Source organism: Tachysurus fulvidraco, chromosome 2 (genome assembly GCF_022655615.1).
Source record: "Tachysurus fulvidraco isolate hzauxx_2018 chromosome 2, HZAU_PFXX_2.0, whole genome shotgun sequence".
In the NCBI taxonomy this organism is placed as follows: domain Eukaryota; kingdom Metazoa; phylum Chordata; class Actinopteri; order Siluriformes; family Bagridae; genus Tachysurus; species Tachysurus fulvidraco.
Window position 1 is genome coordinate 29792854 of NC_062519.1, and position 9381 is coordinate 29802234.

General features: G+C 34.0%; 1 long non-coding RNA gene across 1 annotated transcript; it reads right to left on the reverse strand.

The window, feature by feature from the left end:
• Window positions 1-4119: 4119 nt before the first annotated feature.
• Window positions 4120-8836, reverse strand: LOC113644490. The gene is made up of 3 exons (XR_003441007.2): window positions 8642-8836; window positions 6460-6555; window positions 4120-4326 (listed from the first exon to the last, which is right to left on the reverse strand). It is a non-coding gene; the product is annotated as an uncharacterized LOC113644490 (long non-coding RNA).
• Between the last annotated feature and the right edge of the window lie 545 nt (window positions 8837-9381).

The following is a 9381-nucleotide window of genomic DNA, read 5'->3' on the forward strand; positions in this document are numbered from 1 at the left end:
TTTAGAAAAAAAGGTTAAATATAGAAAGTTCTCAGATTTCTACCGCATAAAGTTTCATAAATGTAGAACCCTAGGGCAGTGATTTTTTTCTTTTTTCTGTTTTTATTATTATTAACAATTACTATTGTTATTATTATTATTATTATTATTATTATTATTATTATTATTATTATTATTATTATTATTATTGGTAGTAGTAGAAGATACTTTATTTTTGTTCAGTAGTGGATTGTGTGATCTTTACTTGGAAAATATTCGAAGCATTTCGTATAGAAAATTAACTACAAATTTCAAAATCGAACACTAATTAAAATATTCCTGCATATCAATAATATTGTCCTTCTGATTGGACAGACTGGCCAAAGTAAAGGAAAAAAAGCGTGACATCTTATTGTTTTCTTCCCACTGTTTCCTGGAACTAATTCCTGCTATGCTAACGGCTATGCTTAAGATAAAATCTGGATGTTATTTAAATATATTAGTGACTCTACCAAGCTACACAGCTCAGTTATTGAATACAGGGAGGGGATGGACAGTATGAAGATGCACCTTACTACACACTGAGAGACAGTTATATTAAGAACTGTTATACAGGGTAGCTTTTCAATAAAATATAGTCACAATAAAAAGAAAAAAGAGTGGCTTTGATCTTAAAACACCAGAATCAACTAATCAGCTAATTGAGAGACCGTTCTGGGCTAAAGTGGGTGTTTTAAAGCAGGGAAAGCATTAATATGTGAAGGAGATTCTTCCAGAGTAGAGCTGGGAAGCTGTGCAAGAAGTGCTTTACATTAATAGTCAAAATGGAAAAAATGAATTATGCAATTAACAGTAACAGTGTCTGTCATGTTTATTGCTTTTCATTAATGTACTTCGACGTATTGCATAAACTATACCCGAGACTGATACTAGTGTATACTGTTATGTAATTAGTCACTGGATAACAGTCGATCTGAAATGAAGAGGCTCCCTGTACAGATGTATATGAGTGCTTTCATTGTACAGGATTAAACAATTCAACTAGGTGGTATAGTATTTCGTGCGCTATATATTTCGTTTTATTTGCTATTTCATTTATAATGTTTAATTATATAATTTTTATAGTTATTATTGTTGTTATTGTTATTGTTGTTTTAGCCATTATGTTTATTGTTTAACTAACAACCACAGCAACAACAATCATCATCAACAATATTATTATTATTATTATTATTATTATTATTATTATTATTATTATTATTATTATTACAACAACAACAATAATAATTATACTACTACTACTAATAATAATTATTATTATTATTACTATTAATTATTATTTATAATTTATATTGTTATTATTATTGTTGTTGTTATTATTGTCATTGTAGTTATTTTAATGTTAGTATTTTGCATTATTATCATTATTATTGTTGTTATTTTTGATATTATTATTTATATTCTTCTTGTTGTTATTTTATTGCTATATGAGCAGTAGTAGTGGCAGTAGTGGTGTAAGAATGATCAGTGTGAGAAAAGAATAAAAAAAAATGTCAAGCAATGACACAAATCGCAGTCGCTAGACAATGAGCTCGTGTTGGTGAGATATGAAGAGAGTTAAACCATTTTTGATGCTCTCTCTCCATTTCTCAGTGACAGCATTGTTCATTATATTCCCTGTAGTACAATAACGTTCATTATTTGACTGGCTCACTAACATGAAATCTCCTCTGTCAAGGGCATTACACATCATCAAATATTCTGATTTGCTAAAATGTCTGCTCATTACGATTGAGCACAAGTGAAAGACAAACACGCGCCTAGTTTCTGTCATGCATCCCTCTGGGCAGGTGGCTGCTTAGGTACCAGAGTTTGAGGAAGCTTCGGCAGGATATGCGCTCATTACAGAACCTTCTCGTGTTAACATTAGTTTTAACTCACATGACAGTGCTGGACATTGCCTGGAGCAGCTCTGAATAAAATATGCTGGTAAGGAATGAGCGCGTCATGAGATTTTAATGATTTTTCATTTGCTGCTTTCCAGTGAGGACATGCAAATTAAACGATGGAAAATAATTGGGCCTGGATCTATCATAATCATTGGTTTCACCCTACCATTATCATTATCATCGCCGTAATTCTTACAGTTTATCATCCATTTTCAGACTGACCCCAAATAACTAATGTCACTAACACTGGGGAAAAATCTCTTCCTTTAAATTGGACAGAGCTGTGCAGCTGCATATTATGTTTTAAATAAATGACACTGGCTATTTAAGATAATTAACATATTAAGAGATAATTAAGGGGATAATTACGATAATGAAATAATTATCCATTTCATGCAGGAACATGCTCAGTGTTTATGTACACAACATGTCAGTTTTCTTCATTGACAAAGTGGCATGTGAGGAGTGTGTGACAGCTCAGTATCTGTCTGACAAGTGATCTGACACACAGTATCGCTCATCTCTTATTATACCATTACTCTTCATTTACAAGGATTTTGAGTTGCATAGATATTAAATTTAATCATCATTATCAGTGTCATTGTAGTAATTTAACTTAATGTCACGTTCCATTGTTCGGGCCGCTCATTGTTTTCTCTGCTTCACTGCTAAGCCAGTTTTTAATTAGTGGAGTGTGTCAAAACATGAACACAAAAACCCATGCCAACAGCTGCATCTGTAAAATCTCCATTCAGATATAATGGTTCCATGCAGATAGAATGGCTTCATGCAGCTTTTCTGACTTACCAGCTGCCTCGTGTCAAATTGGCTCACATTATTTTACCTTCTGTTTCAAATTAATTCTAAAAATACTGGCCGTGTTTAGTTTGATAAGCCCCGGTTCTCCCATTTTCGACTTGTAGACAGACATGTTAAACGCTCTAGCGCTAGGGGAAATCTGTGATGGATTAGATCACATCAAATAAATGTTTGTTCACCTTAAGCCTAATCATGTTCCGATATACAGGTTTTATCTTCTCTTGTTAAATCTACTGTAGGGAAAGCGATGAGGTCAAAAAAAGTTTCAAAGCCACATACACTTTTAATATCGCTGCCAAAACAGCATAATATCTGAACCTAACTGAACTGTTATTCTCTTCTATTACAGATGACAAAACAACTGTTAAGGTAATAAAAAGTCTGTCATGCCATGTAACATCCTAGATGCAATCATAGTCACCATGAACAGATCTGTCTCTCTAACTATTATACACACACACACACACACACACACACACACACACACACACACACACACACACACACACACAGATATATATATATATATATATATATATATATATATATATATATATATATATATATATATATAATCATATGGCAGCTATACAATCATGTACTCATTAGGATACTACAAGAGCATCATGTTCACATCACACATGAGTGAGCGACAGTTTTGTCCGTGGTAATATGAGAAGTCAGGGGAAAATGGCCAGAATATTTTGATTTGCCAGGAAGGATATAGTAACTCATATAATCTCTCTGAAGCAAAACTCTAACCCTTAGGAATCTGGGCCCATATATGTGTATATACATGTATATTACCATTCTACAACTGATATAACATATAATATCACAATTTGCTTTGCTCACACGGAGTGTATTTTGTTCTTAACTGAATACCCGGCATGAGATTTTAGCATAGAACAGCAAATGAATAAAATGTAATTAACCATCCGTGCTAATGGTATGAGGACGTTAATTAAAATAATTCACTTCAGTCTGTAATTTAGGTATCAGTGTTGTACATATAAAGTGAACTCAATTTATCCCAACAACACAGAATGTTCTTTTCTATTTCTCATGATCTTCAGATCGTCATGAAGTTCAGATGAGTTGGTTGAACATGTGACTTCACATGTCATACAAATCATACAAATTATTCATAGGGATGAATGTGTTTAGGTGACAGGCTTAAGCGTCTACTGTGGAACTACAATGTACTTTTTTTTTTAACCTCCTATGGATGAAAAGAAGGTTGAATGGATTTATGAATGCATATATTTCAGGGTGAAGAGTACTTCTAATAAACCTGGACAGGAAACAATGCTGTTTACTATGTGACAGATTTTTATTTATCTGAAATATGTACATACAGTATGTGGTACAAGACACTTTATCTATGTGATCATTGTGTTGTAAAAACCCTACACGCAGTCTTCTTTGTTGCTGTTCTGATGTTATGCTCATGTTCAAACTGTATTTCTTAGAAGTGCTTTTGCTGTTTGTTTCCTCAGCCTTGTCATGCTTTCTCTAGTTGTGACCTGTATACTGTACCCTTTCTTGTCATTCTTTGCACACTGTACATTTTCTGTACCTAAAGGAAACCATTGTATATTAACGTTAAAAGACTGTTTTTTTACACACATATAAAATATAAAATTGTAATATTTTATGCGATATTGCTGCTTTTCTGCCAGTGTTTTCAGTGTGCTTGCTACATTCTTTCATCAGAGTCAATCTCCAAAATTAGACAAGAATTGAATTAAACTGCATAATCTTTAAATGTAGGAAATACGGCAGATATGATTTGAAATATGAAAGTTGGAATCAATCATTCTACTATAATAACTCATTTTCTTTCTTTTTTCTTCTTTACTCGTTTCTTTGCTGATAATGGCTGCTCTGTATTTTTTTTTTTAGTAAAAGCACAAAAAGCAGCTAACCAACATCCAGTTGGTAATAACAACAAAACGGAGAATATTTCGAATGATCGAATGATTGACTTAAAATGATTTTTTAATTAATATCCTACTTTTGATCTATAACTTAGGTATTACGGTTGTAATGTAATTTTAAAGAGACTAGTCGGTCAATATCACAAACATTATTGAAAATGAAGAAAAAAGAATGAAAGAATGAAATGATTTACTTCTCAGGATCTTCAGAAAATGTAACTGATGAATGGCTTTAGGTAACAGGTTTGACAGAATGCTGTTGGACTAAAATGTGCAATTTTCATAACCTACAATGGAAAACTCATGAAAAAAAAAATGTTTCAGACATGAGATGTTAAATGGATTCACACATTAATGTGAAAGTATTTTAATGATTAGATTTCAAAGCGTAGTTATAGTGGACTGGGAGAGGCAGAATGCTGTAAATATACTGCACTACATACAGCACATAGGTAGTTATAAAAGATAATTTACTTCATTGCAACACAAATGGCACCTCAATCCTGGACTCACTCAATAAAAAAAAAAATCTTTGGATCTAAAAGGCACTGCATACACGGACTCGCTCTATTACAGCATACGTCTGCTTTTATGACCTTGTCTGTCTAGACACTAACCCCTACTGTGTATTTCCACATTGATTCTTGGATATGCCTAAATAAAGAGACCTTGCAATTATATTCAAACATCTTTCTGGCTCCTGCAGATTTTCCAAAGCTATAAAAACTCACCGTCCGCTTTATTAGGAATACCTGAACATTCATGCAGTTATCTAATCAGCCTCTAATCACCTGTCAGCAGCACAATGTAGAAGATTATGCAGATAATGTACAACATTAGAATGGGGGGAAAAGGCAAGCTATGTGACTTTAACTGTGGTATGGTTATTGGAGCCAGATGGGCTGGTGTGTTTATGTGTGTAGAAACTCCTGATCTGTAATTTTCACACACAACAGTCTCTAGAGTTTTACAAAGAATGGTGAGAAAAAAACAAAAACAAAAAAACATTGAAGCAGTAGTACAAAATCCTCAGACGCTGAAACATTGTTGATGAGAGATATCAGAGGAGACCGAACTGGTGTCAGTGTCCACTCCTGACAGTCACGAATATGAGTATCAGGAAATCATTAGCACAGGATAACTGAAATGGACAGACTGGAAAACAACCAAGGTTTTTGTAACTTTGTCGTTTCCCAGGTGTTCTGAGAGCATTTTAATTGTAATGCCTCTTAGATATTGACAATATTTGAAGTTGTAGGACATTCACACCACTGTTTCCATGAAGAAATGCTTTGTGAGCAACATGGTAATGACATTGTGTAAAACATTGTAGACTCACTAATGTGTTTAAAAATTGTTGTATAGTCAATAATGTGTTATATATTGTACATCTTTACTACACAACTACATTTAGCATGTTTTGGACATTATGCAAAACATAGTGAACTTCTTCAAAACCTGTTGAATACATAATGGAACTTCATGATAATGTTCTTTGTGCATTGAATACAGCATTTACTTCAACTACGACACACACCCATGAAAATAAAATAAAATACCCAGTGGACATATCTATATATTTTACATAAGAACATAAAAACATATCTGTTTTTAATGTTTTTGCTTTTTAACATATCTGTTTATGACAAAGTATCATTATTTAAAAGAAACAGCATAAATAAAAACAGAAGGAAAACTAGATCTTTCATCTAGATACAAAGCAGCAGAGAAATTTCATTATGTTAATAATAGTCTTCAGAAGTAAAACTTACTTAATAGCTGTCTCCCTTAATGACGGCACAGTGTAAGATATTCGTCGTGAAGCACTGGCTCTTCTTCCAGACAGCATTATGCGTAGCGCCATTTACCTTCAGGGACATGGAGGAAATGGATTAATAAACTGACCTTAATGTGCTGTTGCTTTCTTTCTTCAGGGGATTTCTCCACGAACACAGGGAAGTGTAGAGACAAATCCAACAACGGCAATAAGTTGTTTGGTAAAAAATGAACGCCGTGGATTTAAGGAGCTCAGTCATGGCTGTTTTATGTGGTATAATTAGACATTAAAATAGCTACTAAGCTGGAAATGTCTTCCTCTAAAATATACTGCCACTGAAAAGAAAAAAAGCAAGAAGTTTCATCCCATTATGCAATAACATATAAGAGACAGCTGATGAGGATTGATTCTGTGTTATGTGCCATCCAGGGTCAGGTCTCGAGCGCATTAAACCCACTGAGCTGGACGTCTATCTTCAAAGGTTTAAAGTTCATCCACAGCAGCGCAGCCATGACAACATCATGAACATTAGCAGCAAAATAAATTCTGTGAGAGCGAGCCTGCGTGATATAATCTGTCTGCTAAAGATGAAGCATTTTAACCTTAAATGTGATGGCTCATGACTTACATGTTGCTTAACAATTTAGGCTTTAAAGGCTTTAAATTGTGTCTTGTTGTACAGATCCATTACATAACAGGAAAATGATCACATTTGCAAACCAACTCCTAGTTTCACTGTTTGGCATAAAAAAAGGCTGCAATCAGCAAACCAACAGCTTTCAAATACTAAGACCATTTGACCACTCAGGCTTAGTTATTCAGTGCCTACACCAGTCTTAAATCTGTAATGGAGAAAAAAATATAAACCACTATATATCTAGTTGAACTGTGGTTTAATGGGAAATAACTTGTTTTGAGCATGAAATAATGGCACTCCAAACTGATGCAGTAAATGTGCACTGGCTTTTTTTATAGATTAAAAATAAAACATGAAAGTGCCATTATGTTGTATGAACCTATTTCTTTTCTTTAGCTTTAATTGTCATATAAGTTTGGGATAGTTTAAACTAAATTACATTATAATATCAATGAGACTAAAAGTAAACATAGGGTTAGTAAATCCAAAGTAATCCTTTGTCTTGACTATGTGATTGTGTTTTTAAAGTAGCAGGTTAATTTGGTTCGTTTTTGCATTGCTGTATAGATTGAATTAAACGCTTTGTAACTTCTTGTTATTGAACATAACAAACTTCAGTTCTCCTGCTTGGAGTCTGGCTGCATCACACCACCACACTGCTGATTATCTATGTACAACAGCACGATCTGAAGAATCACATTTTATTCTTTACTTATGTAACCTGTAAGTCATTGTATGTATAAATGTATTTACATATTAATATGTAGCTTTTTATTGTTATAAATCAGTATGTAGACTCACTAATCTGTTTAAATATTCTTGTATAGTCAATAATGTGTTATATATTGTATATCTTTACTACACAACTACATTTAGCATATTTTGGATTACTGGTTGTGAGTTCGACTCCTCAGCTGTGCCGCCTGCTATTTAATGTATTAAAATCTATAATTCATAAAGCTTGTGATCCTTTAAGAGATCATAAAATCTTATATGCATTGATTCTGACTGATTTTTTTTTTTTTCATCTTCATTTACACAAGATTTGCATCCTCAAAAGTAAGAAACAAATAACACATGTAGGACCTTTGAGGTCACTGGATGGCAGGAAGCAGCATGCTTTTTTTTTAGTTACTAAGTGACTGATTTTTTCTTCTTGTGGCTTAATTGGCTTAGCAGTGCAGTTAGGGTCATTTGGTCAGACTGTATGAACCGTAATAAGCCAAAGGTTATAAATATATGTGTTGTATAAATTTAAATTAGAAGTACGTTGCTTTTTCCAGGAAGAAGAAAGTAGAGAGTCGCCACCCCACTGGTTCCCTGCTGCCATTTGGGCTGCATTACTGTAGGTTTCATTAAGAATCTGGATTGGTGGCCAAAGCCTGTCCTTTGTTCTGTGTTTTCGATGCTGCAAGGCTTCTTATTGTAAGCCTGGGACTTATTAGAAAGCCTTTGACCTCATTATCCACTATGGACCCAGCTGTATTTTCATTTTTAATAAAAGAAGAACCAAGGGGGAAGGCAAAAGAAAAAAACTCACAAACGGAGAATATCCTCGTGCAGATGTGAATGTCTGCAGGAGCTTGGAGAGGAAGCTCAGTGGGACTCCAGGTGTTCCTGCAGCAGGTGTGTTGAGGAGTTCGCTTGCTTCCCCTCAGCACTATCATCTTCACTTGAAAACGGGGGCTGGATTTTTACTGACCACCCTCCCACCCTCCCATTGATTACCTCATTAGTGTTATGAAAAGCAGGGAGGAGGAGAAAAAAGCAACACCTGCACTTTTCTGGAAGTGCTGATTTCTTCTCGGTGGAAAACACACGTTTTGCCTCACAGCAGGTGTCTGAATGCATTCAAAACATGTGCTGAGCAAAAAAGAGATTAGTCAGATTAGTAATTAAGACTAGTAATTAAGAATGATTTTTTTCCCCCCATAAACTGGGGACCTCTGCAGGTGAGGGTAGCTAGCTTAAAATGTAACAACTGTTACCTTTTATATACATAACTATTCTAGTGGATTTCTGCCTAAATTGAATGGAAATCTACAGATTAATATCCTTAAGCTCATTTTAACTTATAGAAATAGACATTTGATTAGTTAATCCTCTTCTTAATACTTATCCTATGTTCCTATGTAATGTTCCTGTGTTAATCCATGACAGCTGTCATCTCATCCCGGATAATCCAGGTTTCAAATACATTTTTTCATGCTACAGTGAATGGCTTATTATTCAAGTCATTTTTAAACAGTACACTGTAATTCTGATTCTAAAGAATATTAT